Source organism: Crocodylus porosus, unplaced genomic scaffold, assembly GCF_001723895.1.
Source record: "Crocodylus porosus isolate Cpor-Errol unplaced genomic scaffold, CroPor_comp1, whole genome shotgun sequence".
Taxonomy (NCBI): Eukaryota; Metazoa; Chordata; order Crocodylia; family Crocodylidae; genus Crocodylus; species Crocodylus porosus.
The window spans coordinates 105,679,866-105,695,653 of NW_017728918.1; the positions used below are offsets into that span (position 1 = coordinate 105,679,866).

Sequence of the window (15,788 nt, forward strand, 5' to 3'; positions counted from 1 at the left end):
CCCCCCATAATTAAAACCCTGCTGGGAGTCTATGTCATAGCAAGTGCTCCAACTCCTGGATCAGCCTCCTCCTCTGGGGTAGACTCTAATTTCTTATAGGGGGACTCTCATCTCTTATGGGGGATCAGCCCCCCTCAGCTCCCCCATAATTCAAACCCTGCTTATAAGCATTGCCACTTTCACTTAAGGGTGCTGGGTTTAAATGAAAGCTATTATGGACAAATCTATACCACATTCAGGACTGAGAGACTCCTTTTGATTTTAGAGGACTCTGAATTAAGGTCTTTGAATTAAGGTGTCCTTAAGTGTCTTATCAATTTCAATAAGAATTTAGGTTCTTAAATAGTATTGTTGCATCTCTTAGCCTCATTTTTTTTGCATGGTAAAAAATGTAAACTCCTGAGCTGCTTTCTCAGATCCTCAGAGGTCACAGACTCCACTGCATACCAGTGTCTAGTAAGACACAGTGGATGTCAGAGAAATCTGGTAACATTTTTGCTGCTGATAGCCACTGACAGCCTCTTTTGCTTGAGTTCTTCGTTGTTGAATTAAGTTGAATATAGAAGGCTAGAACTAAACTACTGCCATCCTTGAAAAATCTGCATACATTATTTGATGCACAATCATGAAATAATTTGATGGTACATGCTCTGGAGGATTTGTTAATTGTAAAGGGGGGACAAGTAGTTAAAAAGAGAAATGCTGAAGCAATCAAAGTGACAGTACCAAGTTGGGGTGGTGGGAAGTGAACAATTTAGAATGGCCAGTGAGCATTAATCAAACCCACAGAGATGGTCCTAATTTTTCCAAGAGTAATGTACGGAAGCAATAAAAGAATTACCCAGAGCACTAGCTCTGTATTCTGAACACATTCACATAAGCCAGGCACACAATTCTGCATTTAAAAAACCACAACAAATCTTGTCAAAACACCAACGTCATAGTTGTAGAGTAATTGTGCCTGACGCTACCACCTCATTTGCCAATATTTTTTTCTGAGTTAAGTGAGTTTTGTTGCATCTGATACAAGCTGCCTGTGACACCAGTTGGCACTGTCACAACTACGCTACTGATTCTTCCTATGGGAATGAGTGGTCTATTAACTCCAAAGGATTGCTAGAGGTCAGCTGTGCTGTGGTCTGTCTCAGACCTGCTCACGTGACTGTTAAACCCAAGGGGGCTCCTGGAATTAGCTGCTCTTTGCCCTATTCCTTCCTAAGAAGCTTAAGTGTCCTCATTACAAAAGCTAAGATTATATGCACCAACATTAGGGCCACTGTAGGCAGGCACACACAGTACTGGTTTGATCTCTAGGGCCCTGCATCTGTAGCAGCTCATCAGGAGTCCATGAATCATTATCTTTTCCTTTAGACTCAGACTCTGCAATGACTAGCATGACAAGGAGAAGTGCTCTCTTTGCCACTCTGAACCAAAGTCTCTGGTAGACCATAACTAGGGAGCTGAAGTCAGAGCCATGTCCTCAGCTAGAAAAGAAAAAGAGCAGCAGCCAGACCTGGGCTTCTCACTGGGGTCTATAAGCCCAACCAGAACAGGGAAGGGCCAGTTATACTACAGCCAGCACAGGGCTACAATGCAACCATAGTCCTCTGTCATTACACAACAAGCAGGAAAAAGCTTGTGAAGTTATTTGGAGGCCAGTCCAGGAAGTTGTCAGAGCCAGCCAGGGACACAGCAGTTCATATTCCTAAGCTCAACCCAAGTTTCGACCACATGTTAGGTTCTAAATTCTGATAACCAAGACACATTTGATGTAGCCCTTCATGTAAATCAGTCCATACATATAGAAATATGCAGATGAATCAATTCCCATAATCTATTGTCATCTATTCTCTGTGTTTCTGAAACTTTGGATTTTGCAGTAATAAGTGTCTGTGTACTTATCGATAAGTGAGCTCCAGGCTCTTAAAACAATTACACAAACAGCCCAAGGTACTTTTTTCAGATGCTAAACTTACCAGCTAACAAAGCCTGTTCTGTATGGCTAAATAAGGTCTGCTTTCACCTGTCTCTAAGAATTACCTATACCTGCTAACTGCCTTTTCACACATGAACAAACAAAAGCATGATATTATACCAAAGTATTATTGGTATACTATCCAATGTCTACAGTATCAGGAAGCTTAAGAGTTGAAATGCCCTCAGTGTTGCCCAGAGAGGGGGTAGAATGGCAGTACATGAAGGGAGAGGGTCAAATAATTGTGATTAACAGGATTTAACATTAAACTTTACTTGAAATGAAGAAGAACAGTCTTAGTAATGACTGATATCTTAGTAATGAAACATGTCTGTTTGTCTCTTGTGCATCTATTAGAAAGAGACTGGAAGTAATGAAGTTGAAGTAACCCCACACAGTATTTCTCAACTTTTCAAAAGTGAGATCTCTTTTGGCAGAACTTCCATCTAGTCAGGATTTTCCTCTCCCATGAGCAAAATCAGGCTAATTGCAACTCTCCATAAGTTGGGCCATAGTTTCATAATAGTATGGTAGTATAAGAGTAATGTTGTAGCAATAACGGTCCAGCTATTATACAAGAGGCAAGGATTTCTTAGGGTGACATTTTTATTGGACCAACTGTATAGTTAGACAAGCTTTTGAATGAAAGATGTTCTCCATCAGCTGACCTAATGGTCACCTCATGGTTTGATAAAGGGTATCACCCAAAGAAACCCTTAATTTCTCTAAGTAATATTTCTTCCTTGTAAAAATGGATCTGATGTTCAAGGCTCCATGACTGACTGCTGAGGGCATCAGTGCTGTGATACAGTGATGGAGTTGCAAAAGAAGAAAACGGCATTTTGGCCTGCATCAGCAGGAGTATTAGGTTTAAGACACAGAAGACAATAGCACCACTCTACTTAGCACTGATAAGACCCTCATCCAGAGGCATAACCAGCAGTGTGCAGTTCTGGCCTCCATATTTTTGGAGGATGTGTAGAAGCTGGAGAGGGTCCAGAGGTGAGTGACAAAAGCGGTAAAGGGCTTGGTAGGCAAGCTGTACAAGGAAAGGCTGAGAGATTTACAAATGTTTGACTTGGGGGTGGGGAGGTGGAAAGGAGGATTTTAAATAGGGACACAATAGCAGTTTTCAAATATCTGAATGCCTGACAAAAAACAGGGAGAAGGAGAAGTTCCCCTTTTCCAGAGGGCAATGGCTCTAAGCTGCAGCAAAGTGGTTTGGATCATAGGAAAATCTTCCTTCTCATGAATGAGGAAAGTGAGGTAGTGGGGCATTGTGGAAGCTTCTTCACTAGAGGTATTCAAGAGGTGGCTGGATGAGCACTAGGCAGGAATGATTTAGAAAAATCCTGTATTGATGCAAAGGGTTGGAATATATACCTTGAGGTTTCTTCTAGGCCTCTGGTTCTGTGACTCTCCTGCCATAGCACTGACAGGACTTTGGGAATATCATACCAGTAAACATTATTTATATCCAGAAGATCAAAGGCACTGAAATTCTGTTCACCCATGGATATGGATCTTGTTACAGCAACATCAACAACAACCATAAAAAATACCCACTTGGGTAAGGAGTCAGTGAAAGAAACAGTTTTCTATTGCATCTTACCAATTTAAATCCAATAAAGACTGAATCACAAGGCCACAAAATGATTAAACACATTTTGTTCAGTTTGCCCTGGACAAGTGAGATTTTTCAAAATGGACTGTGACAAAGTTGCCTTATTGCCTTCTGAATCCAGAACTCCAGGCCTCAGTGTCCCTGTTGCTAGCTCCAGACACTTTTGTTTCCTCTTCTGAGCTAGGCCAGTTTCAGCATCTCCCAGATTTAGCCCTCCAGTCAAATCATGAAGACCCTCCCTCCCCCTTTCTGGTACAACTAAATGTCCAACAAAACCAAAAACTGTTCAAGCAACTTCCTGCTGAGTCTTGAGCCTGCCATTCCAGCCTCAAGAGCACCTTTTACCCCAATGTCAGGGCCTTTTTTTGGCTGCCGCCCTTGGCAGCCTTCTGGGGGCAGCAGGGAAATGGATCTTCCCTCAATTCTGGCTTGTAGTGCAGCAACCCTATAAACAAAAAGAAAAGGTCCACATACTCAGACAAACCCCATGCTTCATTTCCCTGGACCATTCCCTGTCTCCAGGCCTTTCACGTATGCCCTTTCCTTATTAATCCCAAATCAGGGTTTTCCTAATCCAGTGGGTCTCTTCCAAACACAAATGTAATTTAGGGAAGCTATGTGAGGCTCAGACAGTAGTGGCACTTTTCACTTGATCTGTCCCCTGAAAGTACTCTATAGTTGTGACCCAACACAAGTGCATGCTATCTATGCTGCAGAGTGCTTTAAAAGGGCTCAATCCTACAACAAACTGAACCCTCATTATATGATCTAAAGCACAGCACCTTCATTAACTTGTGTCTGCTCACTCCACTGACAGGGCTGGACTGACACAGCCCAGCCTTGCTCTCAAGGGGGCAGTGGGGAAGAGAGAGGAGGGAGCTCTTTCTAGGGATTGTCAGCAGGTGCTAGAGGGTGGAGCTGGTGGTGGGGTCCAATCCACCCATTCCTCCACTCCAGAGCAGGCTAAAGAATGGACCTCCCTCCCCTGCCTTCTCTCTTTCCCATCCTGAGACTGAATCAGGGGCTGGGATAGAGGGGGCTGGGGGAGGAGAGACACAGCCTTTCCCTCTAGATTGGCTCCAAACTGGAGCTCCATCCCCCACGCTCTCAACCCAATAGTTAATATCTGTTGGGTTGGGAGAATCAATCTAACTCGTGGCACTTTCTGTGAAGTGCCATGAATTAGACCAGGGAGCTGCACTTCTGTTTGCTCCTGTAGATTCTAGCTGCAGGCTTCTTGGCATTTCTCCTCTCCCTTCAGGCCATTGCAGGAGTGCTCCCTATCATTTCTTCCTACAAAGACTACTTTCTTCCAGACCATAGAGCAGGTCTTCTTATAGGAAGCCCCATGACCAAAGTATTGACCTGCAATTCTGTCACCTGATTCAGCCACTAGCCCAAGGCCAGATAACTAGGTCCCAGACAGGGCCTTAGATATTCCGTAAGATTTGGGTGAAGCTCCTTTGACAATGTTTCCCCATTACCCCAGCCAGGACCTACAGGTTCAATTTTCAAACGAGCACCTTCTCATTTTCTCTCATGCTGCTCTCCAAGCATGGGAAGGGTCCCCCATATACTTTCACAAAACTACCACCTTGTCCTTTTTCAAATCCCTCTTACAAAAGCTCTCCCCTACAAAATACTCAGCAACAGTTCAGCAAGTTGGTGCTACAGATACTTTTTAGGCTGATTTGTTCCGTTTTGTTCTTAGGTCTTCCCATAGGTTGCTGCACCCATTGGTTGGTTCCCATCTTACCACTTACATTGTAACATCCTTGTATAGACACTAATCATTTTTATTGTATTTGTACAGCACCTGGCATTCTGAGACCTCATTTGGTGACTGGGAATTCGCCAAGACATTTCTGCAATGTAAATAGAAAACTACCACAACATTTACAATTGTCCAAGGACTATGGCCTAAGCCAGAGCCCACTTAAGAAAATAAGTGTATTTCCTTTGACTTGAATGAACCAATTTGAATTAGGCTTCAATGGCCATATTACCTTAACTACCCTCTCATGCCAGGAAGCATTTCCTTCAGCATTCTGGGTAAATTTCTCTTGCTGTTATGTTTTCCATGTAAAAGTTCAGTTTTTGAAAATAACATTTGGGCTTTCTTTTTTTCTTGTCAGTTAATGAGGAATTGGCCATGGCTCGCAGTCCCACAGATGCTGCCCTGGATTACTATACCCAATACCGTAAACTTAGAAGAAGATCTAAGCAAGAGAGATCAAGGGCAAGAACCTAATGACACCAATGGAGTGTCGCTTCATGGAACAAGTTCCAAAGCAGCATTCAGCTCTGCAGGTTTAAAAATAATCAGCTGCATCCAGAAACAATGAGGAAAATCAAATGGAGAGAAGTTAGCACAGGGCTGTGCAAGTGAAGCAGCTGCTTCTGCTAGAGACCTGGGTAACAGTTTTGTTTTCTCACAGGAGAGCTAGTAAACACATGCTATTCAGCTCATCAGGCCTGACTGTGACTTAATGTAATATACTTTATTGGCTGGTTTACTAGACAGCATTTGAAAAAAAAGCTTCCCACTCACTATTCCGTAGACACTTACATTGAGAAGGTAGCATTACATGACTTTATGTATCCAAGAGCCAGCAAAGCCCTCTGATTCAGCACGCCTTTTCTTGAGTCACAAGACCAGAGTGTTGCATAAAGCTTTTCTTTTTTTTCAAAATGTTCGCATTGGAAAGAAGAGACAAATCTTTCTAAACAGGAGAAACTATAGAGGCATTTGCAGAGAGAAAGATCCAGGAAATAAATTTTGAAAAGGACCTTTCTGTGTACTTTTCCGAACTCACAAAGCATGTGCAACGGACTTTGTATCCAGCTAATCCAGATAGTCATCCCTATTACCAAACCGAAAACAGAACCATGGAAGGAAGGAAGCAACAACTATCTTAAAAGAGTCCAAATCAATTTAGTTTGGAACCAGAAAGAAACACTTTTATAAACAATTTTTTTTAACATGTAAAAATTCACAAGACTTTTATTTCAGCTTTTTTTTATTATTCGTTATAAACAAATTTATTTGCAATTTAACTAAAAATGTCGGCCTTGGAGTAAGCCAAGGAAAGCAACTATAGATCAAATAGCATTCAAATTCTCCATGCCCACGGGGTCGCTGAATTACAATTAACTGCCATTCCATTTCTCAGAGATGCACCATGCATTGAGTTGCTTTACATCTGCATGTGCAGCTTACCAAACATTGCAGTGGGCAGCTGAAGAATACATTGCAAAGCAATTACTTAGAAATAACTACTTGTAGAACTTCACACTGATGTAAAAGTAGAAAAATGTTCAGGATACTCATATACAGTGTGCTAAAGATAGGCTTCCATATCTATATTTAGGCTTCTAATAAATGTCTTGATTTTCAGAAGTGTTGAAGACCAGCAGCTCCAACTGAAATCAGCAGGAAGTGCTGGCTCTGTAGTACTTTTGAAGGTCAGGTCACTTACATATGAGCTTCTCCTTAGGCTCTGAAAACTTTAGCCACAGCAGAAGGAACATGAAGAACAAAAGCTGAATGCAAGGTCTGGAAAAGGCTTTCACTCTTGTCTTTTATGGAAATAAACGTATTTATAAAATACCCCTGTAACAGATATAGTAAGAACAGTACAGTTTGTTCCAGCTGCCAGAGAAATCCAAATGCTATTTGACCTCTTGGTCCTTTTGTCTCCAACTGGAAGTTAACTGCAATGCCTATTATCTGTTATCCCTGTGTTTCAAGGTGCTCTGTTCATAAGAAAAAACAAAGTCCTTTTTAAAATATGCTGCAATCAAAGGAGGAGTGTATTTCCCTGCTAATTTACATATCTTTTTCATCATGGCAACTGCTATCAGTATTGTTTTTTTTTTTAGAGATGGATAAAAAGGTTAGATTTTTCAAAAGCTCTTAGTGTTAACTTTGCTCTGCTTCTATTGAAATCTGCACTCAGGTCCTGAATGGATATATGCTAACACTAAGCATGGGCGATGGAAAGAAATACTGGTTCTTTATTTTGCCCTGAAAAACTGTGCTACCCAATGGAAGTAGTGAGATCTTTTCTCAGCCTGTACTTGTGTCAACGCAAACAAATTAAGGCATGTCAAATAAATATCCGTGAATGACATTAACTATTGGGTGATATCAGAAAAGTTTACAAATATTTATGGGATGAAGAGACTGGGCCTAAGTTACATTATGTGCAGCACAAGAATCCTAATATAAATGTTTGCATTTTCACCAGTCAAATTATTTTGCTGATTGCAGAAACAGCATATTACATTGAATTAGATAGGGCTGGAAGGGACTTCCAGAGGTTACTTTTCCATGATTCTGTGATTGACAGGCACTATAAAGCAAGCACCCTGATGGCTGCATAAAGATTGCTCTGTGGATCTGCTGCACCTTAACAAACCTGTTTGCACTATCATGGCTTGATCAGAATAAGGCAAATGATTGGCCTGAGCCTAATGGTCCATCAGCCTAGTGTGAATGAGGCATGCCAATTTCTGCAGCCAGTAGCATGCAAGTGCCTAGCATTACATCCAGTTAATCTTTGATGACAGCCTGAATAGCTAGCTGTTTATTTACAGCTTGAACTCAGGCCTTTGGAGCTGTAGCAAGATACCTTAACCATTCTGTATCAACTTGATCTGAATACATTCATATAAAATTGTTGCCTCAGTCCTAATTTAAACCAGACTTCCCTTTCTTCCACTTTGTACAAACAAGCGTTCCCTTTTTCCCAGATGACTAGGAAAAAAATGTAAGACACCTAGAGTGCTGTGTCCCTTGTGGTCCAGGAACCGTAGAGAGGATTTGTTGTGATATCTTATTGGACCAACTGTAGAGTCAGAAGAGCTGTTGGACAAGCTTTCAGATGCCCATCAGACCTGAGGAAGGATGCTTGGTGCCTGAAAGCTAGTCCACTAGCTCTCCCAACTATACGGTTGATCCAGTAAGATATCACAATAAATCCTTGCCTCGTGGGGTGCAGGGAGGGGGAGAGAGATATTTACTATATTTTCTGGTGTGTAATACAATAATAGAAATGGATTTTTCCTCCCCCCCCTAAAACAACCAATAAAAAGATAAATTGGGCTTTTACCTGGGGGCACCTGGAGAGTGATCCCCTAAGGGTTGCTTGTGGTGTGGACATGGAGTGGATACCGTGTGGTGGGTGGATGCTATGCACACCCTTCTTTCTCCTTGCCACCTCTCCCAGTGGGGTGAGATGGGTTGGTGGTGTGCCCTCTGTCCATGATGTCCTTGGGTTCCCCTCTTGGGGACACTCTGCTTCTCTGAAGTCGCTTTTTGTATTCTCTCTCTCCTCTGATGACTCTTCATTCCTGGGCATCGTTGATTAGTTTCCCTATGGTCATCATACTGTACATGTCCTGTCCTGTCAGCATATTCCTTTGTTGCAAACCCATCATATGCACACGTCCTAATTTGGTTATTTACCTGGACTCCTCTTTTAGTCTGTTTACCAAAACTGGAAATCCCAAAGGCCCTGCAGTTGGGCACTGTGACCTGGTGCCAATGCTGCAGAATCCCTTATCTCTGTTTGAGCACACTGTTCATGTTGTGGAACAGTGTGCTACTTGTCTTGAATTTCCCAGCCTGCCTCACTGCAGGCTTCCAACACAGTGCACCTTAAAAGAAATTTTGTCACAAACAGGCTTTTAGAAATCAATTAACCACTGTCATTCCCCTGGACCATTGTTCTAATGCAATCTACCTTACCTACAAGCTAATTCCTAAAAACAAACCTCTAAATACCTCCAATACATTTCTAGCCATCACAGGTCATGTCCAGAGCTCCCCCCTACACCGTACTATGAAATAAAATGTATTATGATTACTGTTTACTTAGGTTTTTGTTTGAAAGGAGGTATGTGGAATATGGGAATAATACCTTAAATACAAACAAATAGGTATGTAGCACAAAACCCCTGACACGTGGTGTTGGTGGCTGAGTGTATATTTGTACCAGTGTGAGTATTCATGTTTGCATCTATGCATGGACGGCCATTGGAACATCTGAAAGTGCTGAAAAGGAGTGGGTATCTCTGCTGGAATACATGCAGTGGAATTAGGACCAGTGTGTGTACACATAGTACAGCACAGACAAATGTCCTGACAATGTTGAAGGCTGATTTAGATACAGGTTTCAATTCCCCAGTTTCATTGGGCAAGGTCTTATCTGTACAGGAGGGAGCACAAACACTTATCTTTCTCCCAGAGGTGTGGGAAGAACACATGCCTTCCAACCAGAGAAGTGTGCTAGCAATAGGGTCCAGTAAGCACCTGCTTTGGACTCAGTGAGTCCTGAGTTCTAGCCATGACTCACTGTGTGACCTCCTACAAAGCCCATTCCATTCCCAGGTGTCCTACCCCCTTTCTGTCCAGAGAGGATAGCAGAAAGTACCTCCTGCCCAGGCATTCTCTGCAGCTGCCTAAAGGAATGGCTGTGCAGAGATACCTGCTTCCCCAGATAAATACCGTGGGGAAGGGAAGTAGTGTGTAAAAGCATGTCAGTGGAGGCCAACCTTTCTGGCAGGTATACCATAGCTTAGCCTCACACCCTCCCCTAAGTGCCAGTTTAATCCCCTTCCCTTGCTTAACCAGCTGATCTGCTTCTGCTTCCTTCTCTGTGCTCCATGCCTGAGCTGCTGCTCTGCTTTCTGCTCCCTGTCATGTTGTTGCCTGTTTCTTTCTTGATTTGCCATGTACCCCATACAGAGGCTGCCTGTGCCACTTGTGGTACACATACACAAATGGGTGTATTGCAGGTTGGCCACCCCTGTATTATGTGATGGGCATTGTGTGGATTGTGTGCTGCACCTGTATGTAGGGTGCTGGGTGGGTGTATTGCAGTGCATGGTGATTGCACTGAAAGTACTGGGAAGAGCACACATCAACTGCTGAAACTTCCTTAGCCTGATGAAGGGTTTTTGAACCCGAAAGCTTGCTTAAAAATTGTTCTCCAACTATTTAAGTTCGTCTAATAAAAGATATTAGACTCACCCAAACCTTGTCTGCCTTGAGTCTAGCAAGGCTTTTGACATCGTCTCCCACAACATTCTCATGAATAAGCTAAGGAAATATAAACTAGATAGGGGCAATGTGTGGGGGGTGCACATGCACCCCCTGAGAGTGCTGGTGCACCCCTGACTGGCCACACTCACCACTTAGGCAATGGGCAGGGCGGGGCAGGTAGGAGCACCAATACCTGCCCTGCAAGTGGCAGCTGGGGAACAGCACTCCCGGAAGCAGCCAATTATGGAAGTGGCTGCAGCAATTGGCTGCGGGGCTCCCCTCCCCACCCCATTGGTGAGATTGGCTGCGGAAGGACCCCCCCACCCCGGTCTGGTCACTGGGGGGTACCTGACTAAGGAGGCACCAGTTGCCCATGAAACTAAGTCTAAGGACTGTAAAGCAGATACACAACTGGCTGGATAATCATGGTCAATGAATAAACATCAATGGCTCAATGTCTAGTTAGGAGGAAGTATCAAGTGATGTTTGGCGTTAACAACTCCATTAATGATTTGGATGACAGGACTGAGTGCATCCTTTGAAAATTTGTGGATGACAAGGTAGGACTAGGATCCAGAATGACAGATTAACTGGAGAAATGGTCCAAAAATCATCCTATGGAAACAGACTAGTCTCTATAGCTACAGGGGATAGGACTAAGAGCAATGACCTTAGTATAGCAGTAGAGGAAATGTAGGATGGAGATTAGACAGAATGTTTTGACTGTGAGGGTGATTAAGTACTGGAACAGATTATCTAGAGAAATTGTGAAACCTCCACCCTTGGAAATTTTCAATAACAGAATAGACAGGTTGGGATGGTTTAGTCAGGAATGATGGGACTGGATTAAATGAGCTCTACTTTACTATTATAGGTAATTCCCTTAATTAAAAAAATTGATATTTCAAAGGCAGACAAGGCTCTTTGGGTGAATCTGATCTCTTTTACTAGACCAACTTAAATAGCTGAAAAAAAATTTCAAAGAAATTCATTCAAGGGCTTATACTATATATGGAATCTTGTTTTTCCAGTGTCCAGGTGACAAGTAAATGCATTCTAGAAGTATACTGGGAAACAGTGAATGATATGAGTGGTGTAGTGTTTCTCCTATTTCCTATATTCCTGCAGCACAGTGGTGCTCAATATTTTGGCCATGTAGGCCCGATAAGCGGCATGGGGCTGGTCCACAGGCCAGACTGGGCCCGAAGCACTGGGATCAGACCTGTGCTGCCTCCCTCCCTGTCCTGTATGCCTGGTTTGGGCTTCACACAGCCCCACCTGGCCCCACATACTAGGACTGGGTCCCAGAATCCCATGATGCTTCGGCCTGGCCCTGTACACTCAATTTAGCATGCAGGGCCATGCTATCCAGCCCACGGGGTTCCCCACAGGGCTGAACATTTGGCATCAGGGGAACACAAATTGGTTGAACAACATTTGTTTACATGTGAATTTGTCTCTCTCTTTCTGATCTTTACTCTCCTGACTCCACCTTCCTGAGCTAGGAGTCCATGTAGGCCTTTATGCGAATTGAGGTGCAACCAAGGACATCAACTTCCATTACAAGGCAGTACAGACAGCTCATTTAAGCAGACTTAAATATTAATCCTCCATGTTACACAGCCTTTCCAAGCATGCAAACACAAGACCAATTGCTTCCTTCTTGTGATTATGAAAGCTGAATAAATAAAACAACTAATTTCTCTCTGAATAATTTAGATCTGAAAACGAAAAATGCATGATAGCCAGTAAGGTTCAGTTACAGTGGTAAAATGAATGCTGCTCATTGCGTCACTCATATCCTCTCCTGTTCAAATCTGGTTATTCTTAACTCTAGATGCTTTTTAGAGAAAAAGCTTGTGCCAGTACAGGAGGAGGCTTGAAAAAAGAAGATAATTCCAGACCACCCTCTGGAGACTGATCTAGTATCACACTGAAGTTTGGATCAAGACTTAATCTACCCCATCCTTTACAGGAAACGTATAAAGTAAAGTATCAGCTGAACCACATCCTCTATCTTTTTAAGAATTCCCTTGTTCCAAACAAAATAAATCAAGGCTGCTAGCGATTTATTCTATCGTCTTTCTCTGCCCAACAGCACTGTAAACAAACCAAAAAGTCAAGCATAGCTTGAAAAAAAAAATCAGTCTCAAGGGGACAGGGTGGTTTACACACTGGTCCGTACTGGGATATATATCTCTATAATATATATCTATATATAATATAAATATATATTTTTTGGTCATAATAAAACCACTCAGAGCAGACCACAGACACAGCCTAATCCTAAACAGACTAAGCACATGTAAAAAAAATCAACAAGCTCCCAGTACTTCCTCACCCAACCCACCCTCCTGCCCTCTCTCGTATTAGTAACATACTGTCACAGTAACAATGTTAAACTGGATTTCCGAAGGAAGATTTATTATGTGGCCAGACTGAAAGTTTCCATTTGTATTTAACTCTCCAGCAGATACATATTTCAGGAAGCATTTGGCACTGCACTTTGTTATAGACTGGGGGCAAGAGGAAGGAAAAAAGGCATCTTGTTAAATGTAAACATTCCGAAGATTAATATTTTAGTTTATTCCAATCTCCTCCCCCTTTAAATGTCTTTTAAGAAATGGCTGAAGAGAGAAAACACAAAAGTTTGCCATGCTTTCATATCTGGATATTTTATTTATAAAGCACTAAGAACCTGAAGAGGAATTTTTCTGTTTTCTCTCTTCTAAACAAAATGTTCCTATGTTCTTTAATCCAGGAAACAATACGCAGAACATCTGAAATGGACCTGCAACTATTACCAAAGACCCAGGTGTATTAAGTAACCTTTGTGGTGGATCCATATGAGTCACTTTCCTCCGTAAGCAATATTTATTCTGAATGAGTCACTAGAGAAGACCAGTTGTTTGTTAAATGTGTCTGTAGTTGTACTGAAATATATTGCTGTGATGTTATAACCTGAGCTGGTGAAATAATGGCTTGGGTGGGATTCTTTTTGCTGTCTGTTGTACTGTGTGCTTTCATATTACACATGTCTAGTTTTCTAGTTATTTAAGTGACACAAACACTGATTTGTTAATATCACAAAGAAGAAAAATGACATACGTAGAGAACAAATAAATTTCATACACACACGAATATACATATACACACATTATATATGTAAATACACACTTGATCTGAGCTAAAAGGCCAAGAAGCGGCCACACACACATGTACCCCTCCCCCACACACCACTCAATACTACAGAAAGATACAAATTTAGCAGATTTAGCATAGCGTTTCAGAAGCAGAGTAAGTTATATTAAGTAAGTTATATTAGTAAACAGCAGTATTTGCAGTCTGCAATTTAAACTATTTTTAACATTGGACAAATTTTGGACGCAAGTATTTCCTATGACAGAGCTGGTTTGGATACTATGTTTTTAATAATATGTGCCTAGCTTTTTTTTTTCTATTAATCACATCAAAGTACTATTAATAAACATTCTAATATAATAAGCGCCTTAGCACTTCTGTCTATGTGTCTGTCTGTCTGTAATGCTCCGGGCCAACTTTGCAAGCATGCCTACAGGGTGGGTGGCAATTGGCACAGAGCATTAGGGACAAGCAGACACACAGGCAGGAGGAGGGAAAGGTAGTGGAGGAGAGGGCCTCTGTCCCCACTGGCCTGTCATTCTTGATGGGCAATTTGCTAGTCTGAGTTATGAAAGGTTAGGTTCAGTGTACCATCCAATGAAGAAGAAATCCATTGACAATAATACTGTTTTAAGGCATTGTATTTGCAGCTCCATGAATGAAATAAAAAAACAAAACACTCAAAAGGCAGTATTATTGTAGTGTTTAATAATGTATAATGAAGAGAGACTCAGATGAATAAGATGCTGAGAACAAGATCTTTCTGCAGTATCAAAGAGATGTACCTCCAACTGGACCATACCAACATACCCTCTGAAGTTTACATATTGGGACATTTTATCCATCTTTTATAACACTTATTTACGGGAATACTCACAGATCTTGTGGCAAATACAAATACTTCAGAAAAGTGTCACCCCTTCCTTGGTTGTGCAAAAGAAAAAAAAATCCCTACAGGCTTTCTTTAAAGGCAAGCCTCTCCAATTTTGACCCACTTTACTAGTTGCTTTCTGTCTGACAAACTTTCTAATTTACGTGCAATGTTTCTATTCCATTCTTTCCTGTAAAAAAAACGCTTGTACTATTTAACTGATTGAGCATCTCCACTATTTTTGCAGACTGGGAAATGAGATTAGATAGTTCACCAGCTCTCAACATATTGTGACAAGTACTAAAATCATAAAACCTAAATGTAACCATAAATTAACATACCAGTTATTGTTGATTTGTTATCCAGATTGCGTTAGGTAAAATACTAGTCCTGACAGGAAGTATCAGGCTTAACTGAGCATAGCACTAAAAAGATTGCCTGGAGAAGAAAAAACAAACACTGTTTAAGTAGCACTATGATCACTGTATTATTTGCAGAGCATGTTTCCTTTTTTAAGGAAGTCACTAGGGTCACTTGTGTATTAAAGTACTTCTCTGTGTGTGTAATGGTATCAGAATCTGGCATTAGTAAATTTCTTTAACGAAGTATGTGGATTAAGGTGTCCATTAGAGAAAATATGGAAGTCACTGCTCTTCTGCTAGAGTATTCAATAATGTGCTGTCCAAAAATCAGATAATACTAACCTTGCAATAACCTTTCCAATATTTAGGAAATGTCTTGTGGCCATATACTCTTAATTCCAGTTATTTCCTGATCATTTCCAGTTAAGACTAGTTATTTCCTTGACAAACATGGATATTTTTTAATATCACAAACAAGGAAAATGACATATGTAGAGAATAAACGAACTTTATTTTATAACAGTATTACAGAAAGCAAATATCACTTAATACAACTTCAAGCAGCTATAAATCTAATTTGGCATCTTAACTATACACAGAGTAATCAGCAACCTCCCCCCCAAAAACTGAACAGCAGGTATTCCCCAGTGGCAGTATCATCTGGGCTAAGTACAGACAGTCAAAAAGCCCAAGGCTGAATTGATTTAATCTTCACAGGCTAGTGTAAGCTGCACAGATTGAACTGATAAGCAAAGTGAACAGACATT

The 15,788-nt window shown here is 41.5% G+C and overlaps 1 long non-coding RNA gene across 1 annotated transcript in view; it reads left to right on the top strand.

Moving 5' to 3' along the window:
* The window catches only part of LOC109312014, an 8,289-nt gene extending 2,171 nt beyond the window's left edge, over window positions 1-6,118 (top strand). Inside the window, exon 2 of the long non-coding RNA XR_002101686.1 lies at window positions 5,735-6,118. This is a non-coding gene — a long non-coding RNA (uncharacterized LOC109312014). The remainder of the gene's footprint in view (window positions 1-5,734) is intronic.
* Window positions 6,119-15,788: the final 9,670 nt, after the last annotated feature.